Source organism: Anas platyrhynchos, chromosome 3, assembly GCF_047663525.1.
Source record: "Anas platyrhynchos isolate ZD024472 breed Pekin duck chromosome 3, IASCAAS_PekinDuck_T2T, whole genome shotgun sequence".
NCBI lineage: Eukaryota > Metazoa > Chordata > Aves > Anseriformes > Anatidae > Anas > Anas platyrhynchos.
The window spans coordinates 34612978-34629880 of NC_092589.1; the positions used below are offsets into that span (position 1 = coordinate 34612978).

Below are 16903 nucleotides of genomic sequence, written 5' to 3' on the forward strand. Positions count from 1 at the left end.
AGTAAATCCATCACATCCGTCACAAGTATCGCATGATCTCACAGCATCCTCTTACCTCACAGAAACCCAAGACACCACCACCAAGTCAACTTTGTATTCGCCCCAAAACTACCCAGAGGGATGCAACATGCACGTTTTCCTTCTTTTACCACGACCACTGAACTTCAGGCATGCTTTTAGCAATGCATGTATTCTTCTCTGACCTACAGCACCAACAAACTGAGCTGAATAGCAAACATGGAATAAGGAAGTTTCAAAAATAAAACAAGAAAGGAACAGGAAATCCTTTGATTTGCACAACAGTGAGCTGAATGAACATGGAATTTTCATTCACGTTCACTCATGCCTAGATGTCATTTTTCCAAACAGTAGAGACGTGTAGGAAAAAAAAAAAAAAAAAAAAAAAAAAGAGAGAGAGAAATATTATTTTTAAATTCCCTTAAGCTGAAAAGAAAAAAAGTTACTACATTAACTATATTACTCATTGCAGTGCTAGCTTATGTCAGTACACTGAATATAAAACAAAGCAGATTGATAAGGAGCTTTTAAGGGATTCAGTATTGAAGGAAACAATATATAGTACATCCAGACATATATATTAATTTAACATCTGGTAATAGTTCTGGTATTGGGTTATTCCACCAGAAGGCAGCAATAACTATTTTCAGCCAAGCTGGCCCTTACTTCATCCCATAAAACTTGGTTTATGTTTGAGTGTTAGCTAAAAACATTACATCTACCACATACTAGACTAAAACAAAACATTTGCAAACATGCACCACGAGGAAGATAGGCTAAAATCTAACACTGTATGTATTTTCCCTATTTAAATACCTCACCCAAAACTGCTCCAAGATACCCGATGGCATACAGGGCTCAAGCATGAGGACCTTGAGGTAGGGCTCCTTGCACAGGGGCTCACCAGCCTCCAGAGCAGACCAAACAAAAGGCTGCAGCAGCTCTCTCTCACTAATCCCTTCTACTTTTAATTTTTCTGTTTCAGTTCTTTGTCATTTCCACTGCCATCCCTACTCTTTATTCTTCTGTATAACTGTAATCGACAGTATCTGTTACTCTATTAACATTTTCCCAACTAATTTCAGTGCAGCTCCACTGACTTCAGGGGAGTCACGCAGGGAGTAACTGTGCTCACAATATAGAAAGAAAAACACACATGTTTCAAACACTTCAAATTTTCAAAAACTAAAACAATTCAAATCTGTGAGGAATAAATTGTTTAAAACTTTTTGAAAGAGCAGTATTGGAACAATTCGCTAATATAAATTCCTTCTGTGTTTCAAAACAAGTAGTATCTCACTGAAACCTTCCAATTCCCTGGTTGGCAATATGAAACGTGAATTAAGACATACCTGTAATTAAAGGACAAATAGTAAGAGTCAGAACAAAATTTTTAAACTCTGAGTTTTGGTGTTTAAGTTATCTTTACATAAAGCATTTTAATGTAGTACCATAAATGGGATAAAGTGTCAGCAGCTTGTAAAAATGACTAATTTTATAGTAATAAAATAGATATTAATAAAAGTTCACAGAATTCTATTGCAAAACTAGCAAAAGATCTGAATACAGCACCAGCTGTTCAACAACTGGGCAGAAATATGGGGAACTAAGATAAGAACCTGGAGATACGTGAGGAGAGACTAAACCCTTATGATTCATTTGGGCTGAAAAACTGCAGAAAAGAGGAGAGCTACGAGGAAGCTTTGGCATTCACAGGTTTTAAGAGCAAAGGTACTTCTGCCTTTGTCACTAGAGGTCAGCACAGCATCTGAAGTGCCACATTGCTCACATTTGGGGAATGATGATAAAATCTGCAGCTCTGAGAGGGAAACTGTGTCTCAAGAAGGAGCTCCAGGAAGATACCGTCTGTGTGTCCGCACTGGGAGTTCGGAGCCAACTGCGAACGTGAAGCCTCAGACGCAGAACACAGCTGATGGCAGCAACTGAAGAGCCTGGACTCAAAACCAGAATAAAAGCATGTGAGAAGTTTAAAGGTTCCAGCAGAGCAATTAGTGTCTAACCATGGCTATTTTTAAAACATCCATTAGCCTAAGGTAAAAGCTGTCACCTAAGAAGCCCAGCTGACTGGCGGTCTGAGGACTCCTCCTGATGGATGAGAAATAAACTATTTAATCTCCCTGCACAACAAAATTCCTACCCCAGCCTGTCAGCAGCTGGTCTAGCTCATGTAAAGCTAGCTCATACAGGCAGGTCAAGCTGATAGACAAAGCATTAACTGCACTGGAGCAATTCCTAGGAATGCAGAAGGGGAAAAAGAAATAACACAGGCAGACACTGATCTGCCAGCACAACACAGCAGTTATCCACCACAAAATCCTTGCCCCTTTGACGTCACTGGAGAAATCTTACAGGCAGGGAGTGTGACTGTGCACTGCTGTTCCTGTCCTCGGGGTCTCAAGGGTCCCACTGCTGCCAGCCAGGAGGTGACACGCCACCACAGCACCTGACAGGAACCACGAAGGAACCGCTCTTCCTCTTCCTTTTAGCATGACTAGATGATGGGGACCGCATCAGTCAGCTGCTCTCAAGACAGGTGCAGGCAACAGAGATTTGGCACTGAAGAGATGTCACCTTGGGGCTCGACAAACCCCCTCCGAGAGCCTGTGCCAAGAAGAGGTCCCTGTCCCAGTGTGATTTATGGTGTTTGACTTACTGCTCCAGCAAACGAGCACGTTTGCCAATAAGGCCCAGACTCCAGCAGAGAGGTGTTGCTGTAGCTATGCCTCAAAAAGCCATTTAGGACTGCCCTACCTCAAACAGCAGCAAAGGGGGTTGTACTGCAATGTCTTTCATAGGCTGGCACAATGGCACTCAGCACAGCTGAACCTATTTATTTCCTCTGCCTGGCACCAATAGGAAGGCAAACACCTTGAAATCTAGATAAGTTTGGTCAGCAAATGGAAACCCTTTGAATAGTGGCAAAGGAAGCAAGAGGAAAATAAACTGACACAAATGGATAAGGAACTCATCTTGCTCAATGAATTAAAGCCAGGGGAAACTAATGCACATGAAAACCTAACTCTGCCAGCCTAAGAGCAAAGCAGGTAATCCTTAGCCATTGAATAATACTTTTCTTTCTCAATCTACACCTGGCTACAAGGGGGAAACACAATGGTGTGACCCAGCTGCTGGCTGCCAGGAAAAGGTAACAGAATGCTGTGGGGAAGTCTTTTTGCCACAGATCCATCACCTGCAAAATGCATTCTTGCTCTTTTATTAGTACATTATTCACAAGGTGGAAGCAATTTGTCACTGCTACATGTTTTCTCAATTTTTCCTTGGAAATTTCAATTTTAAATTGCACACATTCAAATAAATACAAGGGTAGAAAAGCGGGCTTTTGAGATCCAACAGGCTGTAGTCCAGGACTATAATGCTTGAGGTCTTCTATCCATCCTTAATGCCTTTGAGTCAGAGTGCACAGGAGTCAGAATTGGGCACTTCATTGTGCCAGGTACTGTGAAAAAGGCTTTCTGTCAGTTGATGTATAATCTGAGAGAATAAGATGGATATGGACGGGAGAAGTATACAAGCAAATGATGAGATAACACCAATAATGCTGAGGGCAGCTGCCCACCCTGTATCAACAAGGGATGCGGTCAGGAAGCGGGGCTTCTGACACGTCATCCTGAGCACCCACCTGCAAAGATACGCAGCACAGTCTTTCAGATGAATTTGTTGGAGGTAATTTCTGACAGTGCAGGACCCTGATGAACTTTTTTGCAGCCCCTTTTACCTCCCTGGAACAACCACCACCTCCTGCCCTGCAGCAGCACTGCTGACATTTCCAGAGGGTGGTGGGATAAAGGAGTTTTGCAAAATAGGATTGCAGTGCTGCAGTTGTTTGGAGTAGCTTTATGCAAGTGAGAGAGGAAGAATGAGGGTGCTTGCAGGAAAATTTTACAGGTGGGAACATGAAATGAAGTTGTGAGCAGGCTGGAAGCAAAGATCAACTCTGCTAGAGTAAATTAAGCATACATTAAGCAGGACAGAGGTAGAATGCAAAGAACCTTGAATACAAAGATGTGACTGAAAAGGGAACAGGAGACAAAGAAAAGAAAGGAAAATGATGAAAAGTAGAAACAACCAACAGAATAAGCTTTCCAGATAAACATATTACTTCCTGTGAGGCCTTTGGTAAGCTACTCTATTTCCTCATCAATAACATGGAGATAATGTTTCTTCTGTCACCATCTCCGTGAAAGCTTTAAAGTCCTGGTTATTTGAACAGAAATCTCTCACAGGGAAGAGATGGGATGTTCCTAAGGTTTAGGTCTTGATAACTTTAATATTTCCTAAATAAATCTTTAACTTTAATCTTTGCTATTATACTGCCATCTTGTTTTTCGTTCAAGACACTGAGAAAAAAGTATACATGTTTTGGAAAGCAAGGAGGTAAAAAATAAATTAGGCTTCTCCTCATGTTCTCCCCTCATAACCATACGACCCTTCTAAAACACACACACACATAGCTTACGGCACGACAGATTACAGACAGCAGCTGTGCTAACCTCATGAGGCCACAAACACAGGGCAGACGGCGAGCACCTTATCTTCTACGTGTATGTCAACTCACAGCTTGAGTCTGACCTGCAGCTTTCCCCAACTTCTTTTTTAAGATCACAACTGTTCTTCAGCCTGCCCCACAGCTGGAAGCAGCAGGACTGTCAGGATATTTTTACGTTTTGATGGCTTGCTTGAATGGTGGAGGGGAGGAAAACAATACACTTTCTATAGACTGAACACAAGCTATAATTAGAAAGGCCTTTAAACGCACAGATCCTCAGCTGCTATAAACTGTCACAGATCCATGAAAACCAATTGGCCAGATTCCCCAGACAGTTCAAATCAGCGTTGCTCCACTGAAGTTGATGAAGCCACACCAATTTGTACAAGACAGGGATCTGGCCCACAGCCTGCACTGCAGTCCAGAAAGACCATCTGTGTTTAACAGGATCAGAAATCAAAAGAAAGGTCTGGGACCTTATAATTTACTCAATATTTCTAAGACAAGACAACTCCGTGGTGTTAAATCAGGTAGACTAAACATGGGCTGTAAAAGACAAAAACCTGTTTCTTTCTTGCTATAGCCTGACCAGGGAAAGTTAAGTAATTTCTTGCAGCATAGTCCACTAGGTGATGAAACATGCAGACAAAAAGATGACAACTGAGGACAGAAGAGGGACAGAAGCCATACTATAAAGAATTCAAGCTATTTTCTGAATTACAGACATGGCAAACTAGATTGTGCTGCCATGCTCTCTCTGGGCTGGGCTTTATGTCAAACCTATTCCCACTGATGTCAGTGGAAAGAGTGGTGTAACACAATGCTGCTCAGCAGCACAAGGGAGGGGCAGCAGAAAAGCAGAGGAGAAGGTTCAGATATTTCAGCTTTTTGTTTTGGAAGCTGCTCTGATAAGCTCCCATACTCGATTTCATGGGAATTTGGATGCCATTGTTACCATTCTGGTTGTGAAAAGCCAGGTGGGGAGCTAAACTGACAGTAATCAGCACTAGACTGGAAACTATTGAAGCATCTTGTGACTCACTGGCAGAAATAAAAATAATCTATGCAAAGCCCCTTTGAGGTGTCCTGCAAAAAACAGTGGTTTTGTCATTCTGCCATAGGCTCTCTCACTATTTTTACCTTCTGTAATGAAGAATTTATGTCAGCAACAAGCTGACTCTGCACCCAGGAACTCACTGAAAAGAAAAGAGTTTGCTTACATCCTTAACGCATGCATGTATTTTCAGTGCATAGAGTGTACATGAGCTGTGAAGACAAGAGGGTTTGAGTTCAGGGGACCAAAAACCCCGCAGTGTATTGAGGTATGGACACCACAGTGTTGTTCCTCACTTGCTCTTGCAGACACTGTTGTCCTACAGTCTGGTGTCCTACTAGTCTTAAAAAAGACTAGTAAAATGCATATTTCAGAGACATTTTAATTTGACCTTACAAGCATTTGCCTTCAGCAACTCTTTCTCACCCAGGTTTTAGCTGTCTTGTCACTCCATCAATTACCTGACACCCAAAGGAAACTCTAAAGCGGAAACTCTGAAGGCCTCTAAAGGCAGGCTCTCACCTCAGGGCTGCAAAGTGGGAGTGAGAAAACTTGGCCACTGAGTAAGAATTTCTTCCTGTGTTCGAAGTTACACTGACAGAGAGAACTGCTCCCACCTTTCATTGTGTTTTTAATGCTTTCGAGATGTTTGGACCGACGTGGAGAAAAGGTCCATGTGCTTGAAAGAAAGGCCCCCCCCAAAAAAAACTGGTGCAAGCAGGATCCTGCAGCTGGGCGCTGGGCTGACATAGAGGTGGCAGCTATTCTAGACAGAGCCTCTCCAGGGCTCTGGCAGCGCCTGGCACTGGTGGCACTGAGGTGCACAGCGGACACGTGATGCAAATTCACGTCTGTAACCACTAGCAACTCACTGAGCAGATTTAAGATTTAAACTACATTTGAATAAAGGTATGCATGAGTGCAATACTGCTAAGCGGCTTTGCGTTTCAGTGCTGTCATACTGGGGAGATCAACGTTTCAGAAGCAGGGTTAGTTAGGCCTCTGGCACAGCAGTTACGTAATAAACTCGGTCAATTTTGCGCATTGCTAGTTCTTCAGCCTTGGTCTGAGGTCTGAAAGAGGCAGAAAGACTGCAGCTCGCCTGCAGTCACCTCCGCGACAAACCCTTCTCTGCTAGAACTACTTCTGTGCTTATGTTAAAGTCAGTATTAGATGCACTGGGTGCTATGAAGAGTTATATTCATCTTTGTCAGCTTTGTAGTACAAGATCTGCAAAGAAGGACATCTTCCTAAGACTTTAATCCTGTATGCTAATAACTAATATTAACACAAGCAAAAAACACCATAAATATTTTAACTTTCAGGCCCCTCTATAAATTAAATTACTGTTTTTGAGAGGGTGATATTCTGTTTTACTTACAGAATCCCATTTTCATTTAACTTTATATAAAAGTACTTTCGAGGGAAACGTTGACTTAAGTCAACATTAATTTGCAAGAAATCAACAAAAATGTTTATTCATCCACTACTTGTTTCTTTTTTTATATATAAATAATGGCATTCTTGTCATGAGAAACAGGATCTCTAGGAAGTTCTCAACACGGCAGGCACTTTTCTGAAGATGCTCTTGATTTTTATCTGAACTGCGTTGGTATCATTCTGTTTGCCTAAAAGTACCCACAGATTTGCAAATTCATTCATAAAGCACCATACCAGTAATGATTATTACCTACCTATTATGTATGAAGAAGGCTTAATATTTCCCAGGTTCCTCAAATGCCCATAGGTCTTTAATTCCCATCACTTTCAGCAAGACTTGTGAGTGTGTATTTCACACACAAACCTTACACAGAAAAAAAAAATACTCTTACACAGAGCAACATCTCTCTTTTAAGTCTCTACCTTTCTACTAGGGTAATCACCAATTCCAAAACATGCATCGTGGTCTTAACTATCTTCAGGAAGCACGCTGCTGTGCTGCCATGAAATCACCACTGTAAAGACCAGCAGAAAGCTTTTCTTACAGCAAAATCCCTTGTTTATATAAATTGAAAGGCATGTGTGTACCTCAGATAGCAGAAAAAGTGGCAATGGGGGAAACAGATAAAGAGACAGGTAAGTATAGTTGTGTATAATCATCTGAATTGAGCATAATGTGAAAATGTTTTTTTGTTTGTTTGATTGTTTTTTTTTGTTTGTTTGTTTGTTTGTTTTTAAGCTTGACAGGGCCTTGGAAACAGTATGTATATTTAAAACCATTAAATTGAAAATAATTAACATTGAAAACTTGCTGATCAGAGAACTGATCCAAAGCCCTTAAAAATCATTCCTTGTCTCAAATTAATTCAGAAAGTGTATCTGAGGATTCTAACACAGTTAATACGAGAGATGTAGTTGCATAGCCTTCCTCACTGAATATACGCACAACTTCCCAACCCGTAAACACCTTCAGTTTGCTCAGACACTCCCCATCTCCTAGCCTTTGGCTTGAGGCTACCAGGTAAATTTCTCTGAGGAAGAAATTACTCGGATGAGAATTACTCAGGTTTGCAGACTTTAAGCACCAGTCTTAAGCATGCAAAATTTGCACCTCCTATTGTACCACATCCTGCCATCCTAAAACACATCAGCCACCTTCCTAAGTCAAGGAAGATCTTTGTTCTAACTCTCCAGTCTCACACAATTTCAAACATTTGATCAAAATTAAATGCTTAAGGGAAATAATTAATCAAGAAAATAGGGTCAAAAGGGCTCATGTTACAGTGTGTCCACGTTTTTTTAGAGTGCAAAAGACGAGGACGTCCAACCATGTTTTTGGAACAAGTGTTTTCCTCAACGAAGAGAACTGTGCCTGCAGAGCAATCTTTATCAAATTCTTCTTCTTATACTGGGGGGAGGGTGGGCAAAAAAAAACAAAAACAAAAAAAACTAGGATCTTTCCTTTGTTTAAGTGCATTTCCTGCCTTCCTTACTGCTATAGACTGTGTTGTGGCAGGCCTATTTATAGTCCAAAGAAAGGAAAAAGCACCACTGGAGGCAGGAAAACTAAGTTGGGAAAGAATAGAAGGAAGTGTGGCTGCCATTTAGCCAAACAATCTAGAACTAATTGAGCTCAAAAGAGCCCCAGCCTCAGTGAAGCTGCTGGGAATGAACAGAGCACAGCCCTGCTCCTCGCCAGGACCCTGCCAAGGCTGAGTGTCAGCGTGGTGCATGGGACAAACAACCTCAGCATCTGTGGCAAAAGAAGAGCTGCTTGAAAAAGGAGCGTGCTGAAGGCTAGACACCTGTCAAATTCAGGTAAGTGTCTCCTGTTGGCATTTCTGCTCACTGCGTTGTCTGCCTTTGAATGTGGCCAGACTAGTAAATGAAAACAGAGTGAGTCCAGGCAAAGGAACTGGATCTGATTTTTAGATAAAGGTTTGGCAGGATGTCTAACTTTTAGATAAAGAACTCGGAATTCAATTACAGATTCCTCAGACCTTTCCTTAAGCCAAAGAGGCCTTTGCCATATACTCACAAGATAATTTTGATATTTTAATCACCTGTGTCTTCCTCATTTTATAATCTGCAATTAAGTGCTAGAGAATCTTGGTGGAAATGGTATGCCCCAAAGAAAAGTCATGAAGTCAATTCTGCATAAGGTCTAATATATAAATTTAGAGACAGGGAGAGGGAGGGAGAAGTATATGTAATGTATATTTACACGAGATATGTTAATTTAGATTATATAAACATAAGAAATGAATACAATTGATAATTAAAATGTGAAAATTTATTCTCATACCCATAACGTATATTGAAGATAGGAACTTTGCCAAAATTAGGGCACCTGAAAGTTTCTATTGTCTTAGATTTTATTATGGCAGGTAATTACATGTGTGAATGCATAAAAATATGCTATATATACATATAAATATCTATTATTCATTATGGTTTTGTTTTGCAGTACCATGTAGTTACAACTCTGAGTTCTAATTTAAACTGACAGAAAAACGGGAGTGGAATTTTTAATCTGCTTATCTTCAGATACTTTACACAGAGACATACTATTATGACTTCATATATTAAAAAAAAATAAATCAATTTTAAGACTGCAGAGCATATCAATGAATCACAATTGAATTAGCATCACCTGGACAGTCTTTTAATAGGGCAAGAGGAAAAGTTATTTTAAGATTGTTTTTTTTTCAATTTCAAATGAGTCCTTTGCTCTTCTAACAAAGGAAATGTTGTGAGTTGAAAGCAGGAGGGTAGATGCTGCAGAACACTAGATTCGGGATTTCATGAAGTGATTTTCATCTTCTTTGAACTAGTTATGAGAATAACCTGTGCTAACACATTACCCCTATACTCATGCTATTCAGATTATTCATTTGTTATTGAGACGTTGCTTAGGATTAGTGACTCATTGTAAAAAGCTACTGGTGAGTTAAAGGAAGTGTGGTGTGTTGTTATTCTACTGTATCCCTGTAGGATGCTATTATGTTTAGAGTCTGTTATTGTGAAGATAGCAAGGCAGGATGTCATCCATGTAGGTGAAAAGCTGCGATAGGGCAATTGTAAACAGCAGCAGTCAGCTGAAAATTGGATCCAGGGAGGTGCCAAGCAGCAGTTCCAGTGAAACAGATGTTAGATAATGCTCATAGAAAGGATCAGGCTTTTCTTTGTCTCACTTCAAAGTACTCAATTATTTACAGTAATTCTTATTTCCAAGAGGTTATAAGGCTGGTCTTGAGAAGAATGAAACATCTGTAATGGGAGTAAAAAGAGCCTCTGCAGATATTTACAAGAGAAAGCTCTTTCGACTACAATTTGAGCTACTAGCGTGGCATGCTCTCATTCAGGTAATGTTCCTTGATTTCAATTTCCATTAGAGATTTGCCCACAAAAAGACAAAGCAGAAACTAAAAACATCTATAATCTGAATTTTAAGGGACTTTAATTAAAATAAAAACTACAAGATTAAGCTGTGAAACCACTTTTATAGCAGTCAAGTGTGATTACTCTGTGGACACCCTGTATTTCTCAGCTTTCCAGGAAAGCTCAGATTGACTTAAAGAAAAATCATAGGACTTAAAAAATAATGCACTTTGAGTAGCAGATAAACCATGACATACATCATTTGGGTTTAGCAGGATTTGTTACGCCTCATGCAGTTGTTCCAGTGTAAGTATCTTAATTTCTTCCTAAACCCCTATTCCACCACACCAGATGCTCTTACAAGGAAGCTCTGTGCTCCAAGTCATAGGGAAGTCCCATAACATTTCAGGGAAAAAAGAGCAGATGTAGAAGTACTGGTGTGTCTGTCTGGGGGCAGTGGAAGCAAGATTTTTTGAAGACACATGTACAGTCTAGAGTACAGTCTCACTCAACAAGCAGAAACAGAGGAGAGGGAACATAAAAAGAAACTCATTACATGCATTAAGACGTATTAGGAAATCAGAATTAAATACTGGACAGCATCAAGATAGCTCTACAAAGAGAAGCAGCTGCACAGCAGAAATGTCACTGCTCAAAAATAATTTCACTGATAATCCCTGGAAAAACAGTTTATGACTATGTGCTGAATAACATCCTGACTCGTGCAAATGTTTATACAGGTGCTTAAATTTAAGCATATGAGTAGACCCATTGATTTCAAGCAAAACTATTTCAACAGGATGATAAAATTTAAAGCCAGGCAGAGTCATTAGATCATCCAGTCTAACTTCAAACACGGCACACTAATTTTACCATTCCTCTTGTACCAAACCCAAAAACTTGCCTGCTTACAACAGAACATATGGATATAGTATGCTCAAGATAAAAGTTGAAGGAGCAGACCATGCAAATGGAGACTCACTACGGTGAGAATTGTTCAAGTTGATGCAAATCCCTTAGCTCAAATGAGAGTTAAAGGGTGCACAGGCGTTGTACCAGCTTACTGCACAAGGGTGAAGGTCAATGTGTGTATGGAAGACCGTTTCTCCCTGAAGGGATATATTCTGTGCCCCATCAGGAAAAGCTATTAACTTCACTTTGCTTGCTTTCCTACTCTCTTAGCGGACTTAAGAAGTATTGTTGCATAAGCAACAGGATGAATGAAAAAGCTGTTTAACCAGTCAATCTTCATGCCAAACTGCAGCTATCTTTTTGTCTTATGTTCTCCCATTTGCCACACAGCCATGTGCAAATAGTGCTACAAGATAAAGGGGTCACTGTTCAAAAGCAGATGAAATGTAGCAGCAGTAACCAAATGGAGAAATTCTGCAAAAATTAAATTATCAAATCTCATATTACCAGAAACTTAAATACACATACACAATGTAAAAAGACTTATTTGAACCAAAGACAAGAAAAAGAGAGAAACTTGATCTGGGACTTCCTTTACAAGTATTATTGAGAGCGGCTTTATATTCCATGAACACACAACAGCATAGCAAAGTTGTGGGAGGACACAACATCCAGTCACAACCAAAAGCAATGCAAGGGGAAACAAGATAGACTGCCGTGCATATAACTACCACCTTGCCCACAATTAATATTCTGTTGCCAGGATTCAAAGACCCTTTGACCACAGAGGATCTCCAGCACTGCAGCAGAACAGAGAAGCTGGAATGCAGAGCCTCCAGGGCTACTTCGAAAATGGAGCTAGGGAAAATGGGACAGCCTGCACTTTATGCAACTAAGAGCATAAAAACCCCTGAAGTTCTTATACATCCCGAATTATTGTATTACTAGAACACCTAGAACAAAGCAGAACTCTGCTATACGACATAGTATTACTGATGCTTGTTCATAGCAAAATTTAATGTAAAACACCATAAGATGCACTAGCTAATGACTACTCCAAATAGCTTGCAAATTCAGTAATCATGTAGGCATCCTCTGTGTCTTGGGTTAGCACAAAAAAAGACATGCTGGCTGTGAGAAGTATTCTTGTTTTTATCTTCTTCCTATTTCCATTGACTTTCGGGGTTGGCAACCTCGCTGTTAATTAGCACAGTCCTTTCTGGGAACCACAGTGGTACCATGTGGGGAGAAGAAGCCTGTCCCAGCTCTTGATAGCAGGGGAAAATGACAAACACACCAGTCCACTGCCAGTATTGCAAAGAAGTGATATCACTTGGTCAGGATAGCACAGGTGAAATGAAAGCATGCAAGCAGCCAAGTGTGATGCATAACTCTGCGAGTAGTCTACTCTGTCAATATGATTCGGCTACATGCATAATAACTCAGTTTCTGGTGAATTTAATGTTCAGTCAAGCTAGCAGGTCTGGCATTGCCCCACTAGTTAATTCACAATAGATTTTAAATTCTAAAGCTGTAGATCACTGTAGTTAGAGAGAACAAAAATTAATGTCTACCAACGTATCTGTTTAGATAGCTTGACATTCTTAGCATCCTTTATATCCTAACATACTTCATTTTTACAACATAGTATCATAAAATGTTTCACTGATATTTTGGATTTGGGAAGCCAGAGACAAAGATAAACCTTCAAACCTTTAAACCTCTTTTTTCATGCCAAATTTGTAATCCCTAAAATCTTGTATCTCCCTATACTCCATCAGAGAAAATATTATATGAGCTCAGACACAATTACTATTAACTTGCAGCTGTGAGTATACAATATTTCCAAATACTGAACCACAAATTCAAGCTGGACATCAGGAGTTTGATGTATACATAAGAGCATGATTAGTATACGTATGAGTGTTCAGGCTTGTATACAACATACAGAATTTCTGCTTAAATTACTCATACTTAAAAGCAAACAAAAGCATTTCTTTCCAGTGAAAAGCAACCAGCAACCTTAACTCCAGGTGTTGCTATAGGCTCCACCTAAGACATGTAATTGCTGTTATAAAGAAGGGACTTGTTTCAAGGTCTGGAGTTAAGGATGACCTAATCTTATCTTCTCAACTCTTGATTTCTCAGCCACAACATGGCTAGTGGGTGTACCCTTAGGATGTACACATGGCATCTGCAGTACTGCTGTGCCCCCTAGAGCACTGAGAATATAACATTGCCTATAGATGTTTAAAACTGATGGAATGTAGTATAATGCTGAGAAATATAGAATACTTTCAGCAAAATTTCTTTTCCATTATGTCCTTCAGATGCCCTTTAGCTGGCAGGTTATTGTGAGAGCTGCTGGACTATTTATAGCAGATTTTTTAATCGCACTTAGGTATTTATAAAACATCCTGTCTAGTGAAGGCTTCCATGGTCTGCTTTCATTCACTTCTGCTGATAGTGAAGGCTATACAATATCTGAGGCAGGCTCTCAAACCAGGCAGTGCTTATTAGCTAAGGATTCTACATATTCTAGAAGACCATAGACAAATAACATGCCAACCACTTAAGAAAAAAAAATGTAATAATGCAGACTTAAAGTTAGCATAACCTGATTCAGTTTCTCCAAGGGTTCATTTATGTCCACTCAGAATCTCACCTCCTGTTGTAGAAACTCTGGAAAAACATGCTAACAGAAAAAGAAATTTTCAGGCAACCCAAAAAAACCACCCCTCCAAAATTGCCATATTCAGAAAATATTTCTATGTTCCACATTTTAGCATATTGTCAAAGCACTGATGCTGAGATTATGCCATTTATCAGTACTCAATTTTTAAATAAATGCACCTACAATTAATGAAATGATACATAAACAAGACATAGCCAAATATGTCTAAAAAGATAAGAGAAACAGTAGTTGAAAACCATCCATAAAATAGCCCTTCCTACAGTAGGGAGAGGCTCTGGATCCATTTAGCCAGCACCAATAAAAGTAAATGACTTCCTGATCTCAAACTCAATTAAAATGGACAACTGTCCCATTCTTTAGTTCTTTGTGACTTTTCTAAAAGCTGTCCACACTAATTGTATTTTCATACTATCACAATTCTGTGCTAACTGTACTCTTTTTTATTGTTATTACTGTTCAAGGTTTCTCATGCCATGACTGAGAAATCTGTGTTCATTTCTTAGTTTTGCTTTTCCACAAAGAAAAATACACCTTTTCCAATCAAGTCTTGAGCTGTTTTCTCAACAGGTGGAGAAGCTAATACAAATACACTGTTGTGTAACAAATAGCAAAGTTTTTGTCATGCAGAAGATGCCATCTGATAGATATAATGACACAACATTATATTCGTTGACTCACTGTGTCTGCACTAGCTACCTTGTCTCTTTGTATGTTGACATTTCTTCACAAAAGAAAAAAAAGAAACCCTCACAAAATTTTTGAGAGTTTTATTTTCAGCAATTATACCCAAGCTATTTTTATATTCTGTTTCATGATGTTTTAAATCTGACCATTCAGCACAAGGAACTGACAAACTTTTTTCTGCATAAACCACACTGAGTTTACAGTAAGTTTTACTGAACCACGTAAAATAATTTATTTGTCTAGTCACTTCAGGAAGTACAAAGATGCCTGTTCTTTTTAGGGAGGGTATCCCAAGTTGTCTGTGGAAAATCGCCATTCACGCAATATTATCAAATCATATCCCTAAGTGAAATATAACTACCAAATAAAAATAGGTAGCTATTCAGTCCAGTGATGACTCTGACTGTTCTGTTTTTAATGGTCCATGTATTACCAGCATTTAATCAATGACAAATATCAAAGGGTCTTGATAAATGTAAAAGACTGCTATGCATATTGCATAATCAAAGAAATGGAAAAAGTATTTATATTTACCACGTAAAATGGTATGTATGGATTGGTAGACTATTGTGGAACACATTTCAATCATGTTTTCTTAAATATTAGCAGTCATTTTCTTACTAATTTTATAATGAAATTTATGATCCTTTCTTTTTAAAGCTGCACGTAAAGTTCTGTTATCCTCAATCTCAAATTAAAGCATTGTTTAGGAGAAATTAAATGTCATTTATCAAAGATAACTCATTTGCTCAATGGGCCATGCCCTAAAGCACAGTAAGTGCTTTCACCTTTGTTTCAGGTAGGCCTGATATTTTACACTTGGATCTGTGAGCAGCCATCCCTGGGACAAAGTGTGCAGGAGCCTCCAGCTCAGTTCTGCAAGGGCAGTTCTAATTCCCCCTTTGAAATTATTCTGCTGCCAGTGTCTTAAACTTAAGTGAATTCAGTCCTTGTGGACTTATTTCTTATTTTTAAACTCCTAGGTTTTACAATCTCCTCTGCCACTCTTTTAAAACATCCTCAGGAGCTCTGAAGGTCTCAGGGTGGCAAAGCCCCATATATGGGGACGCTTTTGTTAGAGGCTAAAAGTTTTCATGCTGAAACTAAAAGTTTTCATGTTAGAAGCTGAAAGTTTTCATGGAGGTCTGAGGAGACCACATCAGCACAGCCTCCTAGGACTACCGAGAGGAACAACTCATTGACATGTTGCCAAGCCCATTGTGCACTGGGATAAAGCAGTGCTGCAAACATCTGCAGCAAACATTTACCCTTTACCTAGACACTAACCTGCCATGCCAGAAGCACTCATCCTTGTGACGCATTTACTTACCGTGTTTACAAAGGCAAAACTGAGGCCTGGCATCATCTTGCATTCAAGTGGTTTGTGCAGAAACCCACATCCCTGTTGTGGGAATTGCCCTAATGGTGCACAACCTTTGGACACTGGACATTCAGAAGACCACCGCCAGCTTCACCCTGGCACCCACATGAGATGGGCCACCCATGTCCCAGCAGCTACCTAAGGCACTCCAGGGGCATTATCATGGGTAACGCAGGTGGCGGTGGGGAAATGGCCACTGAGGTGGGCCAGGCTGCACTGGGGTCTCAGGCCACTGGGTGCTGCTGTGGGGCCACCCCTTGGCACCTCTCACTCACCACGGATGCAATAGGTCCTGGGGACACCCAGGGGCTCCAGTTGTAGAAACACAGAATGGTTTGCATTGGGAGGGACCTTAAAGATCATTAAATTTCAACCCCCCACCATGGACAGGTCCATCACCTTTCGGGTCTGGTGTGCTTCCACCTTTTGAAATGGCTGGCCAAAAGGGTGAAGTCTGATTGAAGTGTTTCCGTGTCTTTTGTGAGGGCCCTACTGGGACTAACATCCAGTGGGGTGTGCCCCAGTGGCGAGGGCAGGGAGGGTGCCACTCAGGGCTTCACCCTGGGTGAATAACTGAGGAGTCTCCCTGGCCATAAACTGAAGAGACTTTGAGCTAATGCTTCCTTCTTGTGTATCTGTTGAGTTCAGGGTGCAGCTGCAGAGGTGAATGAAGACAAACAAGGCACCAAACCCTGCCATATCACCAGGAAAAGGCTGGGGTTTCAGGGGTGCTGGTGGCAGAGAGGTGTGAGGAGGCCACTAGCTGGGGCTGTGGCCAAGGGACTCAGGGATCCTTCAGCATTGAAACTG

At 40.3% G+C, this 16903-nt stretch overlaps 1 protein-coding gene and 1 long non-coding RNA gene across 7 annotated transcripts in view; one reads left to right on the forward strand and one right to left on the reverse strand.

Moving 5' to 3' along the window:
- Positions 1 to 503: 503 nt before the first annotated feature.
- On the reverse strand, positions 504 to 2825 carry LOC113843378 (uncharacterized). The gene is made up of 3 exons (XR_003496659.3): positions 2389 to 2825; positions 1808 to 1970; positions 504 to 1370 (listed from the first exon to the last, which is right to left on the reverse strand). It is a non-coding gene; the product is annotated as an uncharacterized lncRNA (long non-coding RNA).
- A 5840-nt stretch (positions 2826 to 8665) lies between these two features.
- The window catches only part of RASGRP3 (RAS guanyl releasing protein 3), a 53966-nt gene continuing 45728 nt past the window's right edge, over positions 8666 to 16903 (forward strand). For 3 of the 6 annotated variants that reach the window (XM_072035674.1, XM_072035676.1, XM_072035681.1), the window contains exons 1-2: positions 8666 to 8858; positions 10276 to 10405. The gene's annotated coding sequence lies outside the window, so the exon portion shown is untranslated. The remainder of the gene's footprint in view (positions 8859 to 10275; positions 10406 to 16903) is intronic. The other 3 variants (XM_072035673.1, XM_072035677.1, XM_072035680.1) reach the window with 1 other exon arrangement.